Source organism: Odocoileus virginianus, chromosome 21 (genome assembly GCF_023699985.2).
Source record: "Odocoileus virginianus isolate 20LAN1187 ecotype Illinois chromosome 21, Ovbor_1.2, whole genome shotgun sequence".
Lineage (NCBI taxonomy): Eukaryota > Metazoa > Chordata > Mammalia > Artiodactyla > Cervidae > Odocoileus > Odocoileus virginianus.
Window position 1 is genome coordinate 6,096,513 of NC_069694.1, and position 27,413 is coordinate 6,123,925.

General features: G+C 42.4%; 1 protein-coding gene across 10 annotated transcripts in view; it reads left to right on the forward strand.

The window, feature by feature from the left end:
* APBB2 (amyloid beta precursor protein binding family B member 2) overlaps window positions 1–27,413 on the forward strand; it is a 405,670-nt gene that overhangs the window by 25,209 nt on the left and 353,048 nt on the right. For 3 of the 10 annotated variants that reach the window (XM_070451962.1, XM_070451969.1, XM_070451964.1), the window contains exon 1: window positions 20,810–21,070. The gene's annotated coding sequence lies outside the window, so the exon portion shown is untranslated. Of the gene's footprint in view, window positions 1–4,738; window positions 4,969–20,803; window positions 21,071–27,413 lie in introns of those variants that run through there. The other 7 variants (XM_070451967.1, XM_070451970.1, XM_070451971.1 and 4 more) reach the window with 5 other exon arrangements.

Genomic DNA, 27,413 nt, shown 5'->3' on the forward strand with positions numbered 1-27,413 from the left:
CTAGCTTCAAGATGGGCAGGAACCTTAAGCCAGGCTCTCAATTCTAGGACTTTGGCCAAAGCTGGTGGGGTTACTGGTCAGGAGAGTGGCCAGTGGAGCGGCTGGTGGCCACGATGGGAAGAGGCCCTGTGATGAATTAGAGGGTGATTCATCCAGACAGAAGCAAGGAGGCAGGACGTGGAGTTGGAGAAAGACCTAGGTCTGATGATATCCTCGGAATCCACTGGTCCCAGTCGTCACCAATCTGGTCCCCGTCGTCACCAACCTACACCATTCAGCCTCTCTAGTTATATGTGCCAGTGCCTTCTCTTTTCCCTAGCCTGCACTGGCCCTATAACTTGAAGTACCCTGACTAATAGGCTTCCCAGGTGACACAGTGGTCAAGAATCCACCTGTCGATGCATGAGATGCAAGAGATGCAGGTTTGATCCCTGGGCTGGGAAGATCCCCTGGAGTAGGAAGTGGCAACCCATTCTCCATTCTTGCCTGGAGAATTCAGTGGACAGAGGAGCCTGGCAGGCTATGGTCCATGAGCTTGCATCGAGTTGGGCATGGCTGAGGGACTGAGCTTGCACACACACACACACCCTGACTAATGTAATAGGCTCTCATCTTTAATGTCTTTCTACTTCCCAACACCAATGAAAAAGTGAGAATTATTTTGTTAAGTATAGATTACTGTATTTATAGTGTGTATATATATATATATATATATATATATATACATTCTCAGATACAGTGAAATAGCATTATTTCTTATTTATTTTCAGTGTACTTCCTTAAAAAAAATTTTAAACTGTGGTATAATACGCATAACATGAACTTTTCCTCCTGAACTGTGTCGAAGTGTACACTTCAGTTGCCTTGAATACGTTCACATTGTAGTGCACTCATCACCACTGTCCATCTCTAGAACTCTTTTCTTCTGGCAAAAATGAAACTCTGAAAACATAACTCCTTATTTCTCCCTCCTTCAAGCCCCTGGCTGCAGCTTTCATTATATTGTAGATATCGAAGGCTGTGTGAGGCTAATACCAGAGGGCAATTGAACTCTAAATATGAGACATTTATTGTGCCTTTCTTGTTACTGCAGATGACGCTGGGGGATCCATTTATCAGATTTGCTGTTCATCCTACATATTGTTACAAAATCAATACCGAAATAAAATGGAGGTAAAATAACTCTGAGTACCTCTGGACCTAGAGAGGGTGGGTCATCAATGTGTCGTCCCATAAAATGAGAATTGCAAGCCCTTTTTAGGCTTTATTTTTGTCTTTGATACCTTTGACAATCTCTAAAGTTTCAAGATATTATTTTACGTTTATAAGAATGTTTCTATATGGTGTTTTATCTGTTCTGAAAGGTCTTTATTTGCAGTGGAAGGTGTATTCGTTTCTTAGGGCCACCGCACTGAAACACCACAACCTGAATGGATCAAATCAACAAAAGTTCATTCCGGGACAGTTCTGGAGGGTAGATGTCAGCAGGGCTGGCTCATTCTGAGGGGGCGGGGGCGGGGGGGGGGGGGGGACGTGGAATCTGTTCTATGCCTTCCTCCTAGATCCTGGTGTTCGTGGCTTGTTGATGATCCCCTCCAGTCTCTGTCATGTGTTGCTGTTGTTTAGTCACTTAGTTGTGTCAGACTGTCTGTGACCCCATGGACTGGGGCACGCCAGGCTTCCCTGTCCTTCAGCATCTCCTGAAACTTGCTCAAATTCATATGCATTGAGCCGGTGATGCCATCCAACCATCTCATCCTCTGTTGCCCCCTTCTCCTCCTGCCTTCAATCCCTCCCAGCATCAGGTTCTTTTCCAACAAGTCGGCCCTTTGCATCACGTGGCCAAAGTATAGCTTCAGCTTCAGCATCAGTCCTTCCGATGAATATTCAGGACTGATTTCCTTTAGGATTGACTGATTTGATCTCCTTGTTGTCCAAGGGACTCTCAAACACCAAGAGTCTTCTCCAACATCACAGTTCAAAAGCATCAACCTGCGTTATAGTCCAGCTTTCACATCCATACATGACTACTGGAAAGACCATAGCTTTGACTAGATGAACCTTTGTCAGCATCGTCTCTGCTTTTTAATACACTGTCTAGGTTGATCATAACTTTTCTTCCAAGGAGCAAGCATCTTTTAATTTCATGGCTGCAATCATGATCTGCAGTGATTTTGGAGCGCAAGAAAAAGTCTTTCACTGTTTCCATTGTTTCCCCATCTACATGGCATAAAGTGATGGGAACAGATGCCATCCATGATCTTAGTTTTTGAGCACTGAGTTTTAAGGCAGCCTTTTCACTGTCCTCTTTCACTTTCATCAAGAGGCTCTTTAGTTCCTCTTCACTTTTTGCCATAAGGTGGTTAGGACTCAGTGTTTCCACTGCCACGGGCCTGGGTTCTATCAAAGCTAGCGCAGGTGATGGAATTCCAGCTGAGCTAGTTCAGATCCTAAGAGATGATGCTGTGAAAGTGCTGCTGTTGTCACGTGTAGTTGTTTTTAAGACAGTTAAAACAGGAGCCGATGTGTTTGTTTTTTGATGGCTGTACCGCTCTAACATAGGTAATGTTTAATGTTGGTCTTCTTTACTGTAAGCTCTGCCGACTTTTGGGAGTTTGTGCTCCAGCTTAGCTGACACAGTGAAGAAGAGTCTTCCTGTATTATTATCGTTTTTGGCTGTGCAGGGCCTTTGCTGCTTCGGGGGTTTTTCTCTCGTCGTGCCGAGCCGGGGCTGCTCTCTGTTGCGGTATTCGGGCTTCTCGTTGCAGGGGCTTCTCCTGCGGACCACGGGCTCTAGGGCATGGGGCGTCCACAGTTGCGGCACGTGGGCTCGGCCGCCGCGACCTTCGGGCTCTAGGGCACAGGCTCAGCTGTCGTGGCTCATGGGCTTCGTTGCTCCACGGCATGTGGGACCTTCCCGGATCAGGGATTGAACCCTTGTCTCCTGAATTGCCAGGCGGATTCTTCACCACTGAGCTATCAGGGAAACCCAAGAAGAGTCTTGAAAGCTAACAAATCCCTTCAGTTCCAGGGATGCCAGTTTATGAGCTAAGTGCTAGCTGCAGGTACCTTAGAAAAACATAAATTAGTAATAGAGTTCAGCAAAATGTTTACACCACCCACCTAGGGTTGTTTTCTTTTCTTTTTTTCGCTGTACCTTGGCAGCTTGCAGGATCCTAGTTCTCTGATCAAACCCAGGCCCACGGCAGTGAAAACAGAGTCCCTACCATCAGCCCAGCAGGGAATTCCCAATAAAATGTTTTCTGCACTAATGTTTCATTGGTATCACAACTTTAAAAAAAGGTTTTGAAACTGTGCATGATCGTCCCAGAGAAAATGGATTATTTTCCCAGTGGCTTGAAACAGCAGCAGTTTCCTAGGTGCTCACACCATACGTCCACAGAAGGTCAAGAAGATGCTCTGCCCATAATAGTCCCTCAAGGATCTAGGCTGAGGTGGATACCACTTGGACATGAGCCAAAGGCATACTGGTTCTTAAAGTTTCCACCCGGCATGGACCCACATCATTCCCACTCATACTTCATCAGACGAAGCAAGCCATACAGCCATTCCTGATTTAAAGGGGCATGGGAAGTGCAGCTCCACCATATTCCTAGGAAAACAGCTGGAATATTTGTAGACGGGCCTAATGTCGACCACACCCTGAGTGGCAGATGGGTGTCTAAAAGCCGAAGCAGTACTGATCATTGAAGACATTCCAATTTAGCACTATAGAAACTGACTTCAGTGTCAGCTGGTCAGACTTTGGCGATGGGTAGCAGGTTCTCCAATGTCTTTCTTCTGCTTCACTATACTCTTGCCAGGTTATCTACGATCTGATATTTTATGTTCACTTTTTCTGTAAGAACTATAGGTGATCTTTAATGGTATGCATATAAAATGTGTTCTACTTCTATATTCTTTTACAATAACTTCTGAAAAATTACAGTGGCTTGTGAGTTCTTTAATCTAGATTCTACCTTCACTTTTCATCTCTCTCTTCCCACATCTGAGACTTCTTATTTTTTTTAAGTAACCTCTAGCTAGAGAATTGCATAGAACTCATTTCTGCCACTCATTTGTGTGCATTTAGGTAAATTACTTAGTAAACATTATCAAAGCTAAACTGCCTTACCTATAAAGTCAAATGATAATTGTTCTTACCTTCCAGAGTGTTTTGAGTCAATGGTGTGATATTTATAAATTCTTCCTAATATCGATGTTAGCTAAATCTTACAAAATGCTTATTAGATGTCAGCCCTTAGTGATCCCTATATTATGACCCACTTGATTTTCATAACAGCTGTAGGAGGTAAATATTACTTTTACCTCCATTTTATGGATGAGGAACCTGAGGCATAGAGAGTTTGGTAACTTGCCCAGTGGCACATAATCAGTAAGTGGTGGATTAGCAAGGCAACACCTGGCAGTCTGAGCTTGATCTCTGTGCTCAGTGGAATGCCTGGGACATGGTAAATGCTCAAAACATTTTGCTTATTTTTATTTTATGAATATTATTGTCATTTATCTAAAATGAAGGCCTATAGTTTTCTCATTTTTCCGTGAGAAAAATGGTCAAAATCTCTTTTCTTGAAAAACGTGATATTTGATAAAAGCGCATGACTTTTGCTAATATTATTTACACAGAGATGAAAAATAAACCCCAAGAGACACCACGGCCTCTGTCTTGGTCCCTCTCACTCTCCCTCCCCACTCTCTTTTGGATCACCTGCTCCAGGGGATCCATCAGCCGTGTTGTGAAGATTCATCAGGCTACTCATGTGGAGGAGGAACGGAGGTCTCTGGTCAACAGCCAGTAAGAAATTGAGGACTGCCAAAAATCATGTGAGCATGTGTGGAAGCAGATTTTCCCCCAGCCCAGCCTGGAGATGACTGAAGTCTCAGCTAACAGTTTGACTGAGAACTCATGAGACACCCCAGCTCCCAGACGCTTGTCCTGCAGAAATGGTGAGACAATTCATGTTTGTGATTTTCAGCTGCAAGGGGTCATTTGTTACAGAGCAATTCATAGCTAAAATAGATATTGGTACCTGGGAATGGGATGATGCTTTAATAAAAATAAACTTAAAATATGGGAGTGGCTTTTTAAAGAAATTAAGTCCTTTACCTTCCTATATAAATTTTAAAATTAGCTTGTCAATTACTTTATATAAGTATGCTAGGATTTTGGCTGAGATTTCATTGGATCTGTAGAACAACATAGGGGCCATTGCCACCTTACCAATGTTGATTCCTCCAATCCACAAACTTGGTAATATATCTCTTCATTTAACTAGGTTTTCTTTAATTTTCTTACCAGTATTTTGTAGTTTTAGGTATAGAGCTTTTGTATATCTCTCATCATTTTTATTCCTGATATTTTATGGTATTATACACATTTTAAAAAAACTTTCTATCATTACTGGTAAGTATAAATAATTATTTTTTTGATACTACCATAATTAAAAAAAATTTTAATTGCTCATTGCTTTTTGTAAATAGAAATTAAGAAGTTTTTGTATGTGTGTTAGCCTTGTTTCCTATGACCTTTTTACATATCCTTTTTGGTTCTAGTGGCTTTATCTATAATAAATTCAATTAGATTGGCTATATAAATTATGTCATTTACAAATTTTATTTCTTTCTAATCTGAATTTTTTAATATGTCTAACACACATGCATAGATGCAGGTACAACAATATGTGTATGTGTAGCTGTAGTTGTATTCAATTTGCTCAAATTTTATTAAGAGATATTATACCTATATTCTCTGTTTGATATCAGAGTGATTCTGGCTTCATAAAATTACTTAGGAAGTTTTTCTTCCTTTTCTATTTAATGAAAAATCTGTTTAGAAGTTTAGCTATTTCTTCTTTTAAAGTTTTAAAAGCTTCACTAGTAGCTTGAAGTTTTCAATTTCTTTACTGCAGATAGGGCTTTTCAAGTTTTCCTTTTCCACTTGGGTCGGTTTTGGCAATTTTTGTCTTTAAGGAATTTGTCCATTTCACTCAGGACATCAAATTTATTAGAATAAAGTTGTTAATATTCTTTTAATTAACTTGATATTGGTAATTTGTAAATTTTATTTTTCTTTAATCAGTCTAACTAGATGCTTAGAACCCAGGTCTCCTGCATTATAGGCAGATTCTTTACCATCTGTTCAGTTCAGTTCAGTCACTCAGTCGTGTCCAACTCTTTGCGACCCCATGGACTGCAGCACTCCAGGCTTCCCTGCCCATCACCAACTCCTGGAGTTTTCAAACTCATGTCCATTGAGTCAGTGATGCCATCCAACAATCTCATCCTGTCATTCCCTCTTCCTCCCGGCTTCAATCTTTCCCAGCATCAGGGTCTTTCAAATGAGTCAGCTCTTCGCATCAGGTGGCCAGAGTGTTGGAGTTTCAGCTTCAGCATCAGTCCTTCCAATGAACACCCAGGACTGATCTCCTTTAGGATGGACTGGTTGAAATCTCCTTGCAGTCCAAGGGACTCTCAAGAGTCTTCTCCAACACCACAGTTCAAAAGCATCAATTCTTCTGTGCTCAGCTTTCTTCACAGTCCAACTCTCACATCCATACATGACCATTGGAAAAACCATAGCCGTGACTAGACAGACCTTTGTTGGCAAAGTAATGTCTCTGCTTTTTAATATGCTGTCTAGGTTGGTCATAACTTTTCTTCCAAGGAGCAAGCGTCTTTTAATTTCATTGCTGCAATCAACATCTGCAGTCGTTTTGGAGCCCAAAAAATAAAGTTAGCCACTGTTTCCACTGTTTCCCCATCTATTTCCCATGAAGTGATAGGACCAGATGCCATATCTTAGTTTTCTGAATGTTGAGTTTTAAGCCATCTTTTTCACTCTCCTCGTTCACTTTCATGAAGAGGCTCTTTACTTCCACTTTGCTTTCTGCCTTAAGGGTGGTGTTATCTGCATATCTGAGGTTATTGATATTTCTCCCAGCAATCTTGATTCCAGCTTGTGCTTCATTCAGCCCAGAATTTCTCATGATGTACTCTGTATATAAGTTAAATAAGCAGAGTGACAATATACAGCCTTGATGTACTCCTTTCCCAATTTGGAACCATCCCTAGAGTTTCAGCATCTTCCCAACTCCATCATCCCTAGAGTGGTCGTGTCTTTAATGATGTTCTTCTGATCTCCTATAAGTAAGTCATTATTGTTTCTCATCTCCATTTAAGTTCTCATACTTAAGGACCATGTTTGAGTATCCTGTTCTATCCCCTGGTAGAGCTTCCCTGGTGGCTCAGATGGAAAAGAATCTGCCTGCAATGCAGGAGACTCGAGTTTGATCCCTGGGTTGGGAAGATCCCCTGGAACAGGGAATAGCAATCCATTCCAGTATCCTTGACTGGAGCATTCCATAGACAGAGGAGCCTGGTGGGCTACAGTCCACGGGGTCACAAACAGTCAGATACAGGTGAGCAACTAACACTTTTCATAGTAGATTTACAATGTTCTGTTAATTTCCAGATCTTTTATATCCTTGCTGATTTTTTGTCTACTTGTTTTACCCCAGTGGAGAAAGGAGTGTTGAAGACTCCATGTATAATTGTATAGTTGTCTCTTTATCTGTTCACCTCTATCAACTTGTGCTTTGCGTATTTTTGACCTTGGATTTTTAGGTAAACACACGTCAAGGTTGTTCTATTACTGACAAATCCATCCACTTTCGTTATGTCATGTCTTTGTTTAACCTTGGTGATTTTCCTTATTCTGCGGTCTGTGTGTGTGCCAAGCCGCTTCAGTCATGTCTAACTCTCTGTGCCCCTATTGATGATAGCCCACCAGGGGAGTTGGTTGCCATGCCTTCCTCCAGGGGATTTTCCTGACCCAGGGATCGAACCTGTGTCTCTTATGTCTCCCAAATGGGCAGGCAGGTTCTTTACCACTAGTGCCATGTGGGAAGCCCATTCTGAAGTCTCGTTTATCTTACATAGTAACAAGTCTAGCTTCTTTTGATGTCATAGAGTGAATTGTGCCCCAAACCCCCCAAATTACATGCTGAAGCACTAACCACCCCCAGGACTTCAAAATGTGACTGTATTTTGGAGATAGTGTCTGTAAAGAGGTACTTAAATTTAAATGGAGTCATGTGGGCATCAATCTGATATGACTAGTGTCCTTATAAGAAGAGGAAGAGACGCTGGGCAGGTACTTACACAGAGGACAGGTCAAGTGAGGACAGAGAGAAGGATGTGATCTATAAGCCCAGGATAGAGGCCTCGCCAAGCCTGCTGACACCCTGATCCTGAACTTCCAGTCTCCACAGCTGTAAGCGAAATACATTTCTGTTGTTTAAGCCACCTCATCTTTGATATTTTGTCATGGCAGTGTTAGATACTGTAATAATAAAATAATGTTTGATTAGTGTTTTCATCATATATTTTCCCCATTCACTTAATTTATCTATATAGTTATATTTAAATTGGCTTTCTTATATTTAAATAAGCTTCCCAGGTGGCTCAACTGGTAAGGAATCTGCCTGCCAATGCAGGAGCCACAGGCTTGATCCCTGGGTTGGGAAGATCTTCTAGAGGAGGAAATAGCAATCCACTCCAGTATTCTTGCCAGGATACTCCCATGGACAGAGGAGCCTGGTGGGCTACATTCCATGGTCGCAAAGAGTCAGACACAACAGAAGTGACTGAGCATTCATTCATTCCTGTAGATAAAATATAGCATGTAACTATTTCTATAGCTAATCTGAGAGTAATTGTCTTTTAATTAGAGTGTTTAGAGAACTTATATGTAATATAATTATTCATATGACTGGGCAGGTCCACGATTTCATTATTTTTGTGTTTTGGTTCCTTCACCATATTCTTTTGGATTATTTGAATACTTTAAGTATTCTATCTTACTTCACGTATTGTATTTTTAGCAGTGTCTCCCTTTCTCTTTTAGTGGTTACTCTGGGTACTGTTAAGTGTAAGCAGTGTAAACACACTGGTTAAAAGAAAGAAATTTGTTTATTTTTTCTTTGAGTCTCCCTTTGCAAATTTTAGGAGATTAATATAAATGAGGGACTGTCATCTTAAATGTCACTGGAATTGAGGCCAATAATCCTAACCACACTGGATTTATATAAACACCAGTCACTTGACAAAGGCAACGTGCTTGACTGGCTTTCTTCATCTCACTGACTTTTTTCAAGATCAAATCCAGTAAAAATAAAGTGAGAATAATGAACTTCTGTACAGGAGTTTTGTCTCAGCTGAACTAGCATCAGATTTAGGACACTGCAGACTGGGAGTTTGGGATTAGCAGATAAAAACTATTATATGTAAGATGGATAAACAACAAGGTCCTACTGTATAGCATAGGGAACTATATGCAGTATCCTGTGATAAACCATAATGGAAAAGAATATATAGAAAAGAATGTCTATAGGTATATAATTGAGGCACTTTGATGTACAGCAGAGATTGACACAACACTGTAAATCAGCTATATTTCAAAAGCAAAAGTAAAATTGAAAATAGGCAATATAAAAATCAAGTCCTCTTTCTAATATCATTCTCAAATTTGAAAAGATGCATGGGTTTCATGGGCTTACAGTTTAGTAGCTTAGAGAGTAATTTGTTAAAATAAGGAAGTCTTAGATGGAAAAATATAATGCATTTATGTATGAGGTTACTCAATAAAGCAAAAATGTCAGTTCTCCTCAAATTAATCTATATGAAATATAATATTAATCAAAATTCTAAGTGTATTTCATCAAAATGATTTATTTATTATAAATTTTATAAGGAAGAGATACTGTGAGTGAAGGGCTAAGGCAGATTTAATAAGGCAGAAGAAAGCAGAGAAGCCCATCCTTCCAGGTATCGAGATATATTACAAAGGTAACAATGCTAAAATTGTGTAATATTAAGCATGGTAATAGAAATATTAACCACTAGGAGGGAATAGAGAGCCTAGGAACAGATCAGTGAGATCTTGGTATGGTAGAAGTGGCATTATAGACAAGGATTTTTCAGTACATTGCATTAGAGCAGTTGGCTCTCGCCTTGTAAAATTATATTTGTATCTTATACCATATTAGAAAAGAAATTAAAGATTTAAATATAAAAAAATACAAAACTTGAAATCTTCAGAATATAATAGGGAAAAATATATTTCTTGCCCAGGGATTAAAAAAATTCTTAAGACTATTGTTGGCCAAGCATGTTTTTATTCACAGGAAAAAAAAAATTTATCCAAGTATGTAGATAGAAATGCTTTGAAAACCATAATATAGGTAAGGAGAAACATGTATATCTCCTGTTTCACTTATTTCCCTTTTTTTCCCCCAGCAAAATGTTCTCTAAGAAAATTCAAAGACTTTAGGCAAAGTTTTTTCTAGTACATTTCTAATTTAGCTCTTTTCTTACAATAAGTTACATGTACATGATGATATTGTCCCCATATCCTCGAAAGTGTTATCTGATTCAATAATACAAAATTTGATATAGTTTCAATGAAACTAAATGTTTTTCTCTCAGTGATAACTTTCTAGACAGAATATGAACTTAAAAAAACAGGTGAAAACTGATAGAATATTTGCTTGCTCCACCTTTCCTGTTTTTGGACTCTATCCTATTCCTCCACTTCTTGAGAACTTTTTTTAAAAATTGAACTATATGTGTATATATATATATATATACATATATATATATATATAGGAAAAGGATCTGGAAAATAATATATACATGTGTAAGGGTGCAGTTTGTCCTAGGTGTGTCTTTATACTGCTTGGAAACTGCAGGGAATGTTGCTTTTGTGAGCCTGACTATTGGGGCTTGATGGAAAAGTGTACTATACACATATATATTCTTTTCCATTATAGGTTATTGCAAGATATTGAATATAGTTTCCTGTGTTATACAGCCATACAGTGGGTCTTTGTTGTTTATTTTATATATAATAGCATGTATCTGTTAATCCCAAATTCCTAATTTATTCTTTTCCCACTTGGGTATTTTATTCCAAGACTATTGCTAGTACACAGGAAGGAAATATATTGTATTTTATCATGTTTACTAGTGTTGTGACTGTGATTTTTTTTCCTTTTAATTAAAATATAGCTGACATAAATATTATGTTAGTTTCAGGTGCCTGCAAATTTGATTTTTAACTTTTATAACCTAAATAACAACTATTACTTGCAAAACCATTGTCTTAGAAACTATTTTCCTGAGAAATCATAACTCATTTCCTTAAAACAAAGACAGAAAGTTCATCCTCAAAGAAAACTCATTTGTCTTCTAAGAATAGCATTTCAGAAGTTCAAAGAAATTAGAGGTGGAAAAATCAATTAGAGCTAATCTACCAGCTTGTCAGAAAGGATTGCTTTCTACAGAATATATTCTAGTTCTTTGTCCAGGTTAATTTTTAAGTGTCTCAAGGGATGGAGCACTTGTTATAGGCCTTTGAAGTCTTTCCTTTTATATAATTGACCTTCCTAAGAACCTTGTTTTTTTCTAATATCTCACCGCCACGTTAGTTATTATTTCTGTGCTATTGCTTTTAACTACCCTTCTTTTTCTTATAGTAATTCCTCTTCTCCCAAATTGTTTTTATACTCTCAGATATTTGTAAGAAGCTAGACTTCATTTAACTTAATGACATAAGTTTACTTATAATAAAAATCTCAGGTCAAACAGGTCGTTAGGTCTTTTTCTCCATTTTCCCTTTTTGTCTGTCTGTCTCTGATACCCTACCCTCCCTCCCTCCTTCCTTCCCTCTCTCCCTTCCTTCCTCTCATTTACTTTCTTTTTGTAGACTGGGCAATTGGGTGCTTAAAAGTGGAAAGTACTTGACAGGAACAAGTAGAGAACAGAGAAAACAAATTTTTGATCCAGGAGACTATCAATCCCTTTGCAAATTAGCGATATAGTTCTTGTCGGTCTCTGGTATGAGCGGAGCATTTTTTCTCTTGTTGTTCTTTTATAACCTCTTTAATCTTTCAGCATTCTTTATTTCAGATTTCTTCCTTTCTATTTAATTATGTTTTTATGAATTTAAAATTGAATACTTTTCCAGATTTGGATGGTATTATATATGTTGTATCCTTTGAACATGAAGGTGATGGTTTTCCTCCATTTATAAGATTTAAATTCTTGCCCTTATCTGTGTAGACAATTAATGTTGATACATCAGATACTTTGGTACTCTGGACTCAAATTTCTACTGTCTCAAGATAAGCAAAACAAGGATTTTAGAAGGGGTGAGAGGATATCATACAGCCAGTGAAGGGAATTGCCCTGAGCATAAGAACTTAAAGTTTTTTGTAGCCAGAGCCAGTTCAATAAATGCTGGTGTCTGCAGCAACAACTCATGGTAACCTGGAAGAAAGGCAGAGACAAAGAATGTGATGAATTTTATCATGTGCTTATGTGCTTATAAACTGAGTTTCTAAGTAAATGAAGAAAGGAAGGAAGGAAGAGAGGGAGGGAAGGAGGTAGGGTAGACTATCAGAGAGAGACAGACGAAAAGGGAAAATGGAAAGACCTAATGATCTGTTTGACTTGAGATTTTTATTATGAGTAAACATATGTCATTAATGTAAAGCCCATCCATTATCATTGTTCAAGAATCATAGAATAAGTGTTTATAAGATTTACAAAATATATTTTTAATAGTGAAAATTTACAAATAAATTTAATCAGCTTTCTCCTTTTACCAGGAAGCTGTCCGCACTTTAAAAACAAAACCAAAACTTGCAGTGGAATTCCCTAGAAAAAGGACCATGTACTACATTTCATAGAGTTATAACATTTCATTTAGATAAGAGCTAAGATCTGGAACAAGCCTTGCAGTTTGGAACAAATTCTGCCTCTGTCTTTTAATAGCTGTGTGACCTTGGAAAAGTGACCTAACTCCCCTGTACCCATTTCCTTTGTTATAAAATAGTGATACAGCCTGAGGAAAAACTGAGTTATAACTTGAGAATAACTGAGTTAAGATTGTAAGGTGCTTAGTTCAGCACCTTAATAAAAGCTAACTTTCCTTCATTCATTAAACAGATATTTATTGTCTTCCATGTGATAAGGCCAGAAATATAAGTTCACAGTATAACAACAAAGAATGATACAACATCTAACTCTATGTATGCATGGGTAAATCGCTTCAGTCGTATCCGACTCTTTGTGACCCCGTGGACTGTAGCCGGCTAGCCTCCTCTGCCCATGGGATTTTCCAGGCAAGAATACTGGAGTAGGTTGCCATTTCCTTCTCCAAACTGTATGTATGGGGTGCTACAAAAATATATGTCATGCTCTGCAGTCGAGAAGTGAGCAGTTAACTATTACCGAAAGGACCTTGCGTCCACTCACCGGCTGCGCAGCCGGGACATCTGGGTTTAGTAAAGGAAAGGCTGGCCTTTATTTGCAGGGAGCCGAGCAAGGAGTATGGGGGTGTCTCGTGCGCCAAGGATCTGAACTTCCCAGCAGCTTTCAGTGAGGGGTTCTGAAAGGCAGCATTTGGGGTGAGGGCTGCAGTGTGTGTGACTCTTTTCTAATTGGTTGGCGAGATAACAGGGTGATGTTTCCAGAATCTTTATCATCCACCTTCTGGTTCCACCCACCTGGGGGCCACATGCTTATAGTCACCATCCTCCACCTAGGTTTGTGGGGGAGTGGTCGTAGTTCCTGCAGAACAACTTCAAGATTGTCAGATTGTTCTGTATATCCATATTCCTGGAGGAGGAAGTAAGACCGTTTTATCGCTGAATTATTGTCATTATATTTAACTGCTTTTCCTTTGTTTCTTCACTCTCCCACTTGTGTAATTAGTAACTGCTTGGACTTTGTCTTCGGAACTCATGGAGCCTAGGAATCTGATGTATCTTGTATAAACAAGAAACAAGGGACTTGGAGGAGCTTTTGAACTTGGGAGGGTCCTGCAGGGTCTGTCTCAGTTTCATAACTTACTGTACAGTAGATTCAAAAAGAAATCTTGGCCTTTAAGGAAAGTATGATTTTGAATAGTGGACAAGGTGAATGTGTAAAACAGGGAGTGTAAAGTAATCAACATAAGGAAAGTCTCAAAAGCATGGAAGTGCTTGATGTTTGCCAATGAGTGATGAAGCGTGAGAGAGGGGATAAGACTCCCCTTCCATTTTTGATGAATCCTCTATTGCATGAATTTGGGTTGTGAGAGGGCCCCGCCTCCAATAGGGAATCTGCAGGGAGGCAAACATTCTCTCTGCCTGCCTTTTGACTGCTGAGGCATGGGCCTGTGACCTTGGATAGTTCCATCTGTGAACCTGAGTAGGGAGGTAGTGATGCTAAGTTGCTGAGACCCTGGAATAGTGGCCACAGCAAGTGGCCAGAGCAGTGGGGCGTTGGTGACAGAGTGTGCCATGGTCTGGTCTCTGTTACATGCTGCCAGCCTTACATAGATCCTGACCCTTTTCTGAACCAATTCTCCATCTATATGTTGACACAGTGGGCCACTTGACAGCCCTCCTATATTTTTTTTCTGGATAATTAATTTTCTGGATAAATTAACTAGAGAGAGTTCCTTTTGTTTGCAACCAAGAAATGTCTTAAACAGTAGAAAATGTCTTTGTTTTTTTTTTTGATTTGTCATTAGTGTCACCTAAATTTTGTTCAATGAATATCAATTACTTTTGTAATAAAACATTTTTATTTAATGTAAAATCAAATATAAATGTGAAATATAAAAATTCTTGAAAGTAAAAAACTTAATTAGAATGTAAAAAGAGCCACATAATGATAACAGGATAAAATGGATAAATATTATTCATAATGGTAATAATTTTAAGGTAATACATATTGAATGCTTCCCTCTGAGCCAGGTGCAATATTATGAGCTTTATCTGCATTATCTGAGTGTAATGATAACATTAAGTTGTGCATACTATGATTATTAACCTTTTCAGTTAAGAAACTGAGGTTGGGGGAGGGTAAGTCAAACCACCTGTGGCACTGTAGTGTAGCCAGGATGTAAACCTGGGTACCCGGAACACAGCACCTATTCTTCTTAACCTATGGCATCATGGATAAGCTAGTCAATTTTTCATAGGAGAGTTGACTAAGCTTTTGTACTGGAGGTAATAAGAAAGATTTTGCCAGGTAAGGGATACATAATAGGGTCTGTTTAGCCTGAGAAGGGAGTGTGCAAGGGCAAAGACAAGAAAGGCCATTACCTGTTCCAGGAATGCCTCAAGGAGCACTGATGATCAGTGTAGGGGGTGGAGTGGATGGTGGGGTTTGGAGGTGGGGAGGGGGTGGCTGAAAGGGAGGTTGGTAAGAGGAGTCCCAATAAAGGTTTGAAATGGAATGGCGAGTGACCCTGTGAGTCCTTAGGTGTAGTAGTTTTGATCCTTAAGCAACTGAAAGTCATCAGCAGTCTTAAAGAAAGGGGGTGACGTCATCAGCATCTTTTTTGGAAGCCTCTGACAGCAGCACAGAGGAGGTACTTGGGCTGGGAGTGATGACTGTCACCAAGGTCAGTTAGCAGGATACTGAAACAGCGCATGACAAGTCAGTGAGAACAGTGGGAGTGAGACAGAGAGGAGGACCCAGATTCGAGAAAAGTCTCTAAGGTGGAAGCAACAGGGTTTGATGACTAATTTGTTGCGGGTGGTTGAGGAGGAAGAATTAAAGATGACTGAGGTTTCTAGTTTGGAAACCTGAGTAATTGGTGATGTTATTAACTGAAATAGGAATGGAAGGAAGGAAGTCTCTGGGAGGCCTATGAGTAGATTTACATGTGTTATTTCATTTAACCCTAGACAAACTGATGATGAAAAGACTAGAATGCTCATTTGCTAGATAGGGAAATCAAGATTCAGTGAGATTGAATAACTTGCCAAGGTCACGTAAATGGCAAATAAAAAAGCTGGGATGTGAAATAAGATTTTACTCCAAAGTCATATCTTTCCGTGATGGTATTCTACACTCTGATGATAATTTTTAGTTTGAAAATAGGACTAAAGCTCAGGGGAAAGCTAGATAAAGCTAGAAACACGGTTTGTCTTAGAGTCAGAATGATGAAGAATGAAGAGAGAGTAAACTCTCACACTACTGGGATAAAGAACTAGAGGGGTACTGCCCAATAACATTTTCTGCAGTGATGGAAATATTTCATGCACTGTCCAATCCTGTAGCCATTAGCCCACACTGCTATCGAGTATTGGAAATGGGGCTAATATGACTGAGGAACTGAAATTTTTATTCTAATTTTAATTAGTATAAGTTAAAAAACCATATATGGCTAGCAACGACCCTATTGTATAATTTAGGACTAGAGGACCCAGCTAGACATGAAGGCAGTTCATCAGAGGAGAGGCCCTGTTGGTAATGCCGCCAAAGCACTAGGTATTAGATCATCTGCTTTCTGTCTGTGAGGAAGATCGGTCCTGGGCTTCCCAGGTAGCACCAGTGGTAAAGAACCCACCTGCCAACGAAGGAGAAGAAAAGAGATTGGCATTTGATCCCTGGGTTGGGAAGATCCGCTGGAGGGCAGGCATGGCTGCCCACTCCAGTATTCTTGCCCGGGGAACCCCATGGACAGAGAAACCCAGCCAGCTCCAGTCCAGGGGTTGCAAAGAGGTGGATATGCCTGGGAGACTAAGCACCGCCCAGCACACAGCACGCAAGCATGCAAGCCTGGTCCTGAGACTGGGGGCTGTCATCCATCAACGAAGAAAGGGCTCTTTCCCAGTGCAGACAACTTAATTTTACCAACTCATCTTCGAAAAGAGAGTAAGTCTAACACTCCACCTCTTCTTGTGGTTCCCTGTTCTGCTGTACCTCACAGCCTGTGGCTGTCTTAATACCCCGACCAGGGATTGAACCCAGGCCCTTGGCAGTGAAAGTGCAGCGTCCTAACCAACGACTGAACTGGACTGCCAAGGAATTTCTCTTCTCCTGTATGGACAAAAATCACAATCATTTTCTCTGTATTTACATTTTTCTGTATAGAGTGTTACTTAAGCTCAAGCTCTAGGCCAACACCTGGGTTCAAATTGAAATTCTGCCATTGAATTGGTTTGTTGTGTCTAGAATTAGTTACTTCACATTCTCAAACTTCACTTTAGCACAAGGATAATAAGTACCTAACTCAGGGGGTAATTGTGAAGATTAAGTTACATAACCTATGTAAAACTTTTAGGCAGTATGGGACCCTGGCTTAGCACCCAGTTAAGGCTGGCTCTTCTGTAACTAGTACCTTATTGTGATGAGTTTGTACTTTGCACCTCTGTGTTTTGACATTTACTTGACTCTATTTTTGCATAAGTGAAGGTGTTCTCCCAGATCTCTAAATGTCAGAACATTTCAAAAAAGAAGTACACATTCATCAAGATAAAAAGGTAGATATGATTCTGAAAAATTCTTATTGTAGTAGTATGAATTTTGCAACTATTTTTGTATTTCACTTTGATTTGTTTTGATATTTTAAATCAGTATAGTGGAAAATATTAACTCTGCTATTTTGTTGTGATCGTTAAAATTCCCTTTGCTTGGGACTTCCCTGCTGGCCCAGTGGTTAAGACTCTGAGTTCCCAATGCAGGGGGCTCAGGTTCGATCCCTGGTCAGGGAACTAGATCCCACATGCTGCAACTAAGATCTGGTGCAGCCAAATAAATGAATAAATATTAAAAAAAAAATTCCCTTTGCTTAACCTCAACTGTTCATACACCACATGATCAAGTGAAGCTACTAGAAGCTGTAAATGTTGACTCAAAAGATTTCTTGATGTTTGGAAGTTCTGAAGAATTTCATACCACTGTAATTGAAGCATTTAATGCTTAGTGTCTGGTTATCTTAAAAGTAGTTGGATAGACTGTACAGTGGTTGGATACATCAAGGACTGTTTAAAGACCAATGACTTCAGAAGCAGGAATAAGTAATAGGATCTCTTTTGTTCCCACCGATTTTGTACTTTGTAACCTTTGGATTAAAAAAAATTGTGATGTCTTGCATTTCGTGTATTATTTGTGCAAAAAAATTTATTTTTTCATTAGATTGGGATGTCAAGAAATCTGTGTTCAAGTACTAGTTCTGTTGAGTAGTCTGTTAAGTAAGGAAAAATCATTTACCTCTTTGGACCACAGAGAGGTCCTCTGTAACATCTAAAAATTGATCCTGACTTGATTCTAGAATGATCTAAGTATCCTTCCAACTAAAATTCCTTGTATCTGCCTTTTCTTCCCCCTTAAAGTCTTAAATGACTTTTTTTTTTTTTTTAACTTCCATGCTTTTATAAACACGCTTTTGGAATACTTCATTTCCTTGAAAAACAATTCACTGGCGAGTCAGCATGAAAAAAAAAATCAAATCACAATAGATATCAAAATTGCACGAGGTGATGAAACAAAAAAATGATTTTCTTTGTAAACTGAAATGATGATGCATAGAGAAACCAATTATTTATAAAACGCATGGTGGAAGGTTTTATGTAGCTGCGCTAACGTGCTGTTACATATCAAGTAAGATCGGGGTGGCAGGGGGTGGCGGTCAGGGACTTCTCTTCCTATTGCCTTAAAACGGCTATTACTGCAAACGTTCCTTTCCATGAGGGAGAAAGAAAATGTGTCGGGAGGCGAAAGAAAGAAGCAACCAAGCAAGGTTAAAAGCTCCCCTCCACTCTTCCACCCCGCCTATCCTCTCTGGATATACACAATTAAGGGAATTTCCTCCTGCAGCTACGGAGCCTTCGGTGGCCGTTTCCTCGTCTCTATTAGGGCAGCCAGAGATTCTGCTTTTTCTGGCGGTGATTTCCCAACCTCTGCTGGTCCCCTGCGGGTCGCCGAATGTCGCCCTCCACCCCAGGCGAAGCCAAGTGGCCAGGAGGCTCGGAAGCCGGGCCCGGGACACCGCGGCCGGGGGAGGGCGCAGGAGCGTTTCCTGCGCGAGCGCGGCCACTGGGCCCGTTTCCGGAAGGCTGATTGCATCAGGTGTGGAGCGGGGCGCCTCCTCGGCCCAACCTGGCGGCCACTGCGCCTGCGCGCCTCGCCTCGCCCCGCCCCGCCGCCGAGGGTTCCACCGCGGGTTTTCCTCTCGGTCCGGATGAGATCGATCCGGGAGGGGTGCACCGAGATTACCGCTCTGGGACCCCGGAGAGAGGGGATGGCAGGGATGGACATCCGGGGAGCCGCGGGGAGCTGAGTCCGAGGGAATAGAGTACCTGCGGAAAGAGGACCTGCCTGGAAGGCTGACGGTGGTCCCCTGCTGATGGGCGGAGTGGTCTTGGGCTAATTTCCTCGCTTCTTTAGACCAGGAGGACGTAGACTAGAACTAGAGAGCTTTCCGCATTTTCCCAAAGTGGGTTACACGGCAACCGTCGACTACCTGGGTGGTGCCCGAACTCCATAGGCAGAGACAGCCCCGGGGATGAGCACGTCCATGGATTTATAGGGAATTCTTAGCGGCAATACTGTTTTTCTTTTGCGGAAGGAGTGACATAATTGTTGGCCTCCAGATTGGTCTGAGGGAAATTGTTTATGGGAGAGGTTTGGGGGGTGTAAATGCCAGAAACTCCTATTCCGCAAAGCAGCTTTCCTCCACTACTCATGTCTTCCAACCCCATCCGAGACTGCATCAGGGTCCCATTATACACCCTTTACTACACACCTAGTAGATTTCCTCCTAGCACTCTTCATGTTTGAAATGACATTTTTGAGTGATTATTTAATGGATTTCTGTCCACCTCGCTAGACTAAGCTCTATGAAAGCAGGGGTCTGTACTTTTTTATTCACTGCTATCCTTAAGCTAACTGTAAGATTTTGTGGGTCCTCAATAAATTGATGATGTTGAAGGAAAAAAGTAATGAGGGCCCCAACCACATAGAGTCCTCTCATGAAGAACAGGGACCAGTGAGCTTGCTCTTTGAAGAAGGACTGCATTGTGGAGGTTTAGGGAAAAGGATGACTGAGGAGCAGCCATTACCTTGTAATTATTAGTCAATTACTTTCAGCATAATCCTCCTGAAGGAGATCGTAAGAAAGGCTTGTGCGTATGTGTAGAGCAGTAGTTCCCAAAGCGTCGTCTTCAGACCAGCAGCAGCACCTGCATCACCTGGGAAGTCGTTAAATGTACAGATGCTTGGGCGCATCACAGACCCACCCATTCCGAGATTCTGTTCAGTAGTTGAGTTTCCATAAATCCCCAGGCTATTCTGATGGAGGCTCAAGGTTGACAGTCACTGCACTGGTGAAGCGCAATCCTAAAGATGCTTTGGGGATGTTACGCAGTGTCTGGGGGCTAGAAAACTGGTGGCTCCTTGGTGTTCTTTCTTATCAGGATCTTGCTTGTCTGTTTGAGTTTTAGTTAATATTCCCGGAGGGGAAAGGGAGATTATGCTTTGACTGTCTTGCAGGTGTGTTCCTCCGTTGAGGTGATCTTGCTGTGATCGTCACATGGAGAAATGGTGTGTGTGCTCACGCGCCATATGCCTGGGTTTCTAGATAAGGAGGCAGAAGGAAGGAGAAGGTCTCGCCCACAAAGTTGCAGCTGGATGGGCGTGGGCCGCTCTCATCTGAGGACATTTTCCCGTTATACGGGAATGCAGACGTGTGGGAGAAAAGACTAGCCAGGGATAAGGTTACCCAGCTGCCTTTTGGTGCAGACAGACACCGAGCCGCAAGGAGGGGATGCCGGGCTACATCGCGCTGGGGCTCGACGTTCTGGCCCGCGTTGTCTCCCTGCCATCTTCCCGGAGGGTTAGGGGACTGTGAGTTCGAGCGGCCCCGAAGCCTCTGCCTGCAGGGGTCGCACGAGGCGCGCGGCCCGCCCCCTCCCTCGGCCCCCGCCCCCGGCCCCGCCTTTCTCGGGATCGGCCCCCGCCCGGTCAGGCCCCTCCAGCCTCTCCGCGCAGCCGCCGCCAAAGCCCGGAGAAGGGGAATCTCGCCGGCGCCGCTCCCTGCGCGGGACTGGCGGGGCGGCACTGGGCATGCTCAGTCGCCGGAGCCCGTCCTGGTCTCAAGTAGGAAGCTCGTGCGCTGCTCCGGCAGCTGATCCTGGCGCTCCCGGCAGGGCGAGACTGGAGCAGAGCTGCCGGGCGCCGGAGCCGAGGCGAGCGCCGCGCGCTGCCGGTGAGCCCCGCTTTCTTGCTTGCTTTTGCTCTGGATTCCGGGGCGGCCCGGGAGTGCTGGGGAGAGAGCCGATCCGCAGCAGCGGCGCGGGGCGAGCGGCGGCGCGGAGCCCGGGCGGCTGCTCCTCTGCTCGCGGCCCCGAGGGCAGCGCGGCCACTGCCACTCGCCTAGCCGCAGCCACAGCTGCAGCAGCTGCCACAGCATCTGCAGCGGGCGTCTGCTGCGGAGTCTCGCGTGCCCCGCTCCCGCGCCGCAGGGCCGGGCGGCGCGGCGACTGCGGGCTCACTCCGTGACTCCATCCCTTTGGCTTCTCGGCGCCCTCCTTCCCTCGGCAGCCGGGGCTTGGCAGGGCCTGAGGCGGGGGAGACGGGGTGAGAGGGGGTGCGCTGGGGGTGCTGCGGCGGGGAAAAAGCGAGGGTGGGCGCCGGCGGGGAAGAGCGCACACCCCCTTGCCCTGGCACCGGCCTCCGCTGTGCGGCTGGGCTCTCCCTCCACCGGCGGCAGCGCGCTCCTGCCGGGGACTTGAAGACTGGGCTGGATTCTAGGGGGTTCAGAGCCTAGCCGCTGGGAGATCAAAAGGGGAAAAGTTCATTTCCCTCTCGGAGGCAGGGAGCGTTTTAACTAGAAAATGGCTGTGCGAAGGGGACCGAATCAGGGAAGCTGATCCTGAAATCCACTCTGCTGCCCTCCGGACAGAATGGAGGGCTGGACGCTGGAAATGACATTTGTGTGTTGAAAACATTGCTGGACGGAGGAGGGATGGAGGAGTGCCGTAGAAACAATCAAAGGTGATCTTGACATCGGCGAAGAGGGCTAGAACTGAGGGGTCAGGGGGTAAGGGTCGAAGGAGCGCAGGACCTGAATTTAAAAAAAAAACACACAATTGAAGAAATCAGAGTTGTGGCCGTTTTGTAGTCAAGTTCAGGGCAGTTTAGAGCCATGACCGTCCCAGACTGTTTCGGATGGATTGAGTGGTTGGGGAGGGCCAAACTCTGAGAGGAGAATAAGGTCAGTGTCAGAAGCTCCGACAAGACTGGGCTCAGCTGTGATTAGAAGTCCCTCCGTCACTGGCTTTACATTGTGCTTGAAGACTTAGGCAAAATACTCAAAGGATTCTCTTAAAATGATGCCAGCAGTCGTGTCTGAATTCCAAGAAATGGGGAAACTTTGTGAGGCTGGCATTGGTTTGTCCTTTGTTTTAATATTTCACTGATTTAAAAAGCAAACAGTGGCATCCTGATCTGTTGTTCTGGATTTGGGTCTCTTGAGTCTTTGGTTTATTTTTCTTGTCATGAATTTATATTTCACATCTTGTCCTCAAATGGCCGTGATCATTAAGAGGGTCTGCATTTGGGTAGCTGAGCGTTCAGGAAGGGGGGTTTCTTTAGGAACCCACATTGTGGTGTTTTCGGTTTGTAGCTTGGAGGCAATATTTGTTAAGCAGTTGTTTATGGTAACTTGCAGAGTCCTAGAGATGGCAGTTTTGAAAGGGTGACATTTGTTAAGAGGATGAGGAACCTCGGGGTGGGTTGGTTTTGGAATGCTGAGAGAACACAGGTGGTGGTAGAGTACAGTGGGCTGGCAGTCAGAGCACCTGGGGATAACAGATGCAGATCTCAATAGCTGTGCTTTGGTCCTTGGCTAATTTTATGACCTGGAAAAATCGCTCAGAGACTCCATAGGCTGGAGTTGGTCTAGATATTTGCTCAGAGCCTTTGAGAAGGAATTCTAAAGTTAAGATCCTTTTCCAGGGAACTGGAAAGGAAAGAAATGTTTCTTTCATTGTCTCTTCAAAAGGATGTTAATACTTTTAACTAAGTAATTCACCTGCATGGAGCCAGCACAGTCCCATTTTCTGAAACTTTTATAAAGTGCTAGTGGAAAAACGCACGAGCTGAAGTTTAAAAGAGTGACTTCTTACAGTTAACTGGAGTAATAAGAATCCTGACTACAAAATCATTTAGGAAAAGTCTGCTAAATAGTGGAGGAATCCACGTGTACAAAGATAAAATATTTTAAATCTGTTACTCTTTTTATGTCATGTTTCAAAGTTTGATGACTGTGTTTTTTTTCCTGCCACCAGAGAAACAACAGAAATCATTTTTTTTTTCTTTTCTGTTACAGCAGGAATACAGGAAGGCTTGCCATTGTGTTGGAACAGTATTATGTTGACTATCCTGATTTCAGGATATCTAAATTTGTGTCTTAAAAGAAATGGGATGTTGTCTCTATACCTTCTTCAGTTTTAAAACATTCAGTGCCCTGTTGTAGTATAACCCCTTACATTTTTCATGGGCACAGGACAGACTTTTAGAAAAGTGTTGTAAGAATATTGTAAAATACTACTGCTTATGAGGGTGATGCTTATTTTCCTCCCCCAAGTTAAGGAAAGTAGCATTTGTTCATTACTTACTATGTGTCAAGTCTGATATTCAGACTCTTACACATCTTATATGTTGTTATCTCTGACATAAATGTCAGTGTCCCAAGAAAATCCCTCTGAGGAGGTGGACAGTTCATTGCTTGTAAAGCAGTAGAACTTCCGAGTTTTATTTTATATGAGACTATGTTTAACTGCTTTCATTATTCAATAAGCATTCTCTTGTAAAACATATTTGATTTGTTACTTGGAATTAGATTTGACTGGAGCAGCATGTCTTCAGAATGATTTGAATGTTTTTAAGAAGCTTCTATTCAGATTTAAAAACTTTTTTTATGTTCATTTATTTTCAACGTTGTTGTACTACTAACAAATGAATGTAAGGAAGATAAGCCCAGATTACCCATTTTAATTTTGTATGTTATTAGCGCATATTCTGGGGCTTTCCGGGTAGCTTAGCTAGTAAAGAATTGTCCTGCAATGCAGGAGACCCCGGTTTGATTCCTGGGTGGGGAAGTTCCCCTGGAGAAGGGATAGGCTACCCACTTCAGTATTCTTGGGCTTCCCTGGTAGCTCAGGTGGTAAAGAATCTGCCTGCAATGCAGGAGACCTGGGTTTGATCCCTGGGTTGGGAAGATCCCATGGAGGAGGGCATGGCAACCCACTCCAGTATTCTTGCCTGGAGAATCCCCATGTACAGAGGAGTCTGGCAGGCTACCGTCCATGGAGTCACAAAGAGTGGGACACGATTGAGTGACTAAACACGATGCATATTCCGCATGTTGTTACGTGTTGATGGTGTGAAGTAGTTTGTCAGAGGCAGAGTGACAGATGCTCCATAATAAATGTCTAGTGGGATTTCACAAAAAGACCACCAGCCAGGGAATCCCAAGACTTGCCTTCTGGGCCAGGGTTGTCTGCTACTTAAATTTACTGTGTGATCTTGGGAAGCTCAGTTTTCCCATCTGTAAAATAAGGGTGATGCCATAGGAGTCACCCTCGTGGTGTCTTTCGAGCTTTTAGGTCCCAGCCCAGGGGCCGTTTGAAAAGGAGGACTTCAGGTGAAGCCTTAGATGAAGCTGCTTTTGTTTCACTAAGTCTGGGTCATCCTGCTTTGTGGAATTGTTGTTCAATTGCTAAGTTGTGTCCAACTTTTTGGGACCCCATGGACGGCAGCCTGCCGGGCTCCTCTGTCCATGGAATTCTCCAGGCAAGAATACTGTGGTGGGTAGCCATTCCCTTCTCTAGGGGATATTCACAGCCCAGGGATTGAACCCAGGTCCCTTGCATTGGCAGGTGGATTCTTTATCACTGAGCCACCAGGGAGCCCTGCTGTGTGGAATGCCCTTCATTTTGTTGACCATTTCCTACATCCCTTCTAGTTTTTGATTGTCAGAGAATGATTGTCATAAAACTAGCTCTTTGTGGGGCTGCAGTTTAGGTAGGAGATAAGGTAATAATTAGATTTGGGTAGAGCACTTTAGGTATTTGAAACTGTTCTACAGCATCTTCTGAAGAGATCCTGCTCCAGGGCGTGCAGGTGGTCTAAGGAATAAGTCTCTTCAGGGGCTGTGGAGGAGGCTATCCTGTGCCTTGGTTGCCGGGGCACCTGTATGAACTTCGGGCAAACTTTTCCCATGTCCCTGCCTGTCTCTTTAGCTCTTGATCAGAGTTGCAGCCCTTGGTCTCTCGGAATAAACTAATCAGTATCATTTCATTTTAGCACCATCACTGTATTGAGCAGATACCCATGCTGTAGTACCAGGAATGATGTCTGTCCAAATGTACCTACGTGAACTTTTTTTTTTGGGGGAATCTGTGATGGGTCAAAGGAAACCTATCTAATTTGATGTTTGTAATATACTTTGCTTTTAAGATGCTCTCAAAACTCAGCCTCATTAACCTTTAAGTGAGTCAGGTGAAGAGAAGCCAGAGTTGTTACCAGGATTTAAATAAGTGATAATAAGTAGACGGTAAGTCTAGTGCTTCTGATCATAACTAGGCTCCAGGGCTGCTGGGCCCGTGGTAGGAGGAGGGCAGTAACTGCAAACGCCAAATGAGAGATGGAAGAGAGGCAGTACATGAGGGCAGAAAGTCAAGTCATCACAACTTGGCAAGAAGTAAGAAGCCTTGGTCTGTTTCAAGGTATGAGGGGGCATAGGGTCTAGAGTTACAGGAGATGTCCCCTCTCTACATAATGTTTGTTTCATAATATTTGAATCTTACCTGGTCCTATAAGTATTGAACAAATGCTAGGACAGGCATTATTTTTGTAATCAGGGAAAAGTCACAGCGTATTATTTATTGGTATGTAAAATGTGTAGATTCACATGAACAGCCATGGAAAGAGAATATGGAAAAAATGAATGGGATGGAATATGAATTAAGGTTTTTCTTTATTGTTTGTTGATGATTTGGTCATTGTTGTAAATAAAGTGAACCATTCTGTCCTTTGCTGCTTGTGGAAGTCTTACAAAATTTTGTCTGCTAGGTTTAACTAAAATTTTTGAAGTATAACTCTCTTGGAAAGTATGCTTCAGGAATGCTTGAAGTAGGAGGCAGAGTGGTTTTGTTTTGATTTTTCCTTTTCAAGTTGAGTAAAAAGAATGCACTTCTGGAACGGAGCTGGGGGAAGTATGCACTTAGGAGGGTGAGTTTGAGGAGAACCTATGGGGCTCCAGAGAGTGAAGGAAATGCCGTTGTTGAAGAAGGAAGTCTTGGCGTGACTGGTGGTCTGGAAGGCAGCGTGTCCCAAATTGCGGCCGTGTGAGTAAGCGCTTAGTTAGTGGAGTGTCTATGCACATCACAGCGCCAGGGCTGTTGTCTGTCCGTGAGGTCTTCACGCTCCTTATCCGAGTGATGATGACGACCATGTACTGAATATTTTCTAAGTGTGTTCAAATGAGGAGATCTGTCCTCTTCTCTGAGATTATGCCATTCTGATATGGGGGTAAGATTTCTTTTGTGAACTGATGGGAATATTTTTATTTGGCAGCTTAATGGTCCATGAAATTGATAAATCTGGGAATCTGGGCCTGAGATGTAGGGAGCTCTGCCCTCAGGATCAAGTTGACTAGTGGAGGCCAGACACACTGGGGCTTGTGGGTGAGCTGATGGGGCCTTCCAGGAATGTGGAATCATTGGTACAGACTCAAGGTCCTAGGAGCCGAGAAGAAGTTAATTTCGAAAGTGCTCTGGGAACCAGCAAGTATTTTTGAGTTATAGCCCAAGAATGACAAGGAAAGTGCCAAGATGAAAGATGAGGTTCTGAGAGAGCAGAAAGGACAAGTGGCTAAAATGTGAATTTTAGCAGGCAGGGCCTCAGAATGACAGATTGTGGGGTTTGTTTTTTTTTGCATGCAGACTTCTTTCTGCCCAAACGGCATGCGTTAGCGATTCAGGATGGGTGATTCTAGGAAATGGTGTTGGAGTTAGAGCCACAGAACTGGGAGTTGTGTTACAGCCGGCTTGGTTTGCACCTCTTCAGCATCATGCCCTCCAGGGTGAGCCTTGATGAATCGCTGGAGGTTTATGGATAATTTGCTCATGGAATTGGTATTGTTCACCTTTGGTTTGAGTACTGTTAGGAGGGTGGGAGGTGAGGAGAAAAACACAAATTACTTCTGAGTTTTAACAGTAGCTTAAGAAAATAATTTTCAGATACTTTAAAAATCTGTACTTACGAATATTTGGATCTCACTGGTCTTAATAGTATATTATTTTGGAACTCTGTGCAAAGAGCTTGTTTAAGCTGTTACCCTATTTAATTCTTACAGGATACTGTAGTGCTGTTCCCATTTTAGAGATTAGGAAACTGAGGTCCTTTTCACTAAAGGCTACGTGTGTGTACATGCACATGCTTACTTGTGTCTGACTCTTTTGAAACCCCATGGACTGTAGTCTACCAGCCTCCTCTGTCCCTGGGATTCTGTAGACAAGAATGCTGGAGTGTGTTGCCATTTC